Source organism: Ailuropoda melanoleuca, unplaced genomic scaffold (genome assembly GCF_002007445.2).
Source record: "Ailuropoda melanoleuca isolate Jingjing unplaced genomic scaffold, ASM200744v2 unplaced-scaffold1227, whole genome shotgun sequence".
NCBI classification, from domain to species: Eukaryota; Metazoa; Chordata; class Mammalia; order Carnivora; family Ursidae; genus Ailuropoda; species Ailuropoda melanoleuca.
The window spans coordinates 1-1,616 of record NW_023180804.1 but is presented as its reverse complement, the minus strand read 5'-3'; the positions used below and the strand labels follow the sequence as shown (position 1 = coordinate 1,616).

Sequence of the window (1,616 nt, the reverse complement as noted above, 5' to 3'; positions counted from 1 at the left end):
CACACACACACACACACAATGAGTGTCCTGCCATCCTTCACCTCTAACCACCTGTGGCTTCAGGAGGGGCCCCCAAAGATCATGATTCGTAACAGAGAAGCCTGTCAGCCCCTGGGTGAGCTGCTTGTATTCTGAGAGGTGAACAACGCCACAGACAAACTGGAGGACCCACCCAACAGACACAAGGCCAGGACAGGGTTGCTCAAAAGGGGAAGCTTCCAAACAACTGGAAAAGGCCATAGTAGTTACCTTGTGCATCCCTGGGTCTCTATTAGGCTCAGTGCCGTTGTTCCTCATGGGAGCCCCACCAGCTTCAGCATCAGACCAATGCACTAGAACGCATGGAAGTGGATTCAGACCGACATTGACTGTGCAGAATTCAACCCAACCCTCCAAACCCTCCCCCACCACGTCCCACCCTCTCCCACTTTCGGGCCCCTTCTCAGACACAGAGCATTTCCCACATGTCTCTGCTGATCGCTGACGAAAAGGGGGATACCCGCCCCTCCCCCTCGAGGAAGGGACCATGGTCCCCCCACCTTGTTTCAGGTGCTTTCATAGCTAAGGGAACAGCAGTAGACCGCTCCGGGGAAACCGGCTACAAATGAATAAACCCTCAAAATGAACAGCATGCATTCTTTCCTCAAGCCGCAGGCTCGTGGTTCAATCTTTCAGTCTATAGATGAGGCCTAGCATGTGTGACTGGCTCTTATGGAAATATTTAAGAGAAGAAATGGAGTAGACTGATCGTATAGTCGGGAGCAAAGAAAAAATAGGAGAATGAGAAGTAAAGCTGTGACATTATACTGATAACATTAGAGGAGTAAAATGCACACATTTCATTGATAAATGTACTACTGTAGACTGCAAAGAAAACAAAAATAAAGGAACCTCCACATAAAGAGTGAATAAATGACTTTTTTCTCAAATAGTCTTTTTCTTTTTTCAAAGAGTCTTTACCACTGAATCAAGGTGGGAAGGAAGCTGGGGCTCATGACTCCTCCAGGCTCATCTCTTTGGTAGAGGGGTGGCGGAGGGCGGGGGGAAGGTCTGTAGTGAGGGTACCGGTGTGAGCTCCACCTGTCACAGGGACAGGTGCCCTGCTGCCTGGGGGCATCTGAGGAAAACACCCACCTGTCACCCCTTTAGACAACCTGCTGTCCTTAGGCAGTGCTTGTGATTTTCTCCAGGACACACAATGACCACCCACAGGAATGGGAAGAACACCATGTGCTTTCCCAGCGGAAGTCAGGCTTCCCCATTTCACAGCGCGCTCCCTACCTTTCCGTGGACCTCTCCGCATCTCAGGTCTTCCCCGCATCGCTTCCTGCCTCATGCATCCCTCAGGATGCATCTCTCCTTTCATCATGTGCAGTCTTGAATACAGAGAAAGAATAGACGTCTATAAGAATTACACCACTACGTTCTCTACAGGACACCAAACAGTATAGATGTCACCCCTCAAGACACCCAAAAAAAGGCACGTTGGACTCACAAACCTGTGTGTAAGGTAGGCGTTCTCCCTGATCTGCTGCTGCATTTTCCGCTCCCAAACCCGAGCCTTCATCTGCGGGAGAAAAACCCACCCATCTTCAGTTGTGCCGGACTGTGCCCCA

General features: G+C 50.4%; 1 long non-coding RNA gene across 1 annotated transcript; it reads right to left on the bottom strand.

Moving 5' to 3' along the window:
- Positions 1 to 15: 15 nt before the first annotated feature.
- LOC117797754 lies at positions 16 to 1,616 on the bottom strand. The gene is made up of 3 exons (XR_004622681.1): positions 1,500 to 1,616; positions 1,282 to 1,376; positions 16 to 332 (listed from the first exon to the last, which is right to left on the bottom strand). It is a non-coding gene; the product is annotated as an uncharacterized LOC117797754 (long non-coding RNA).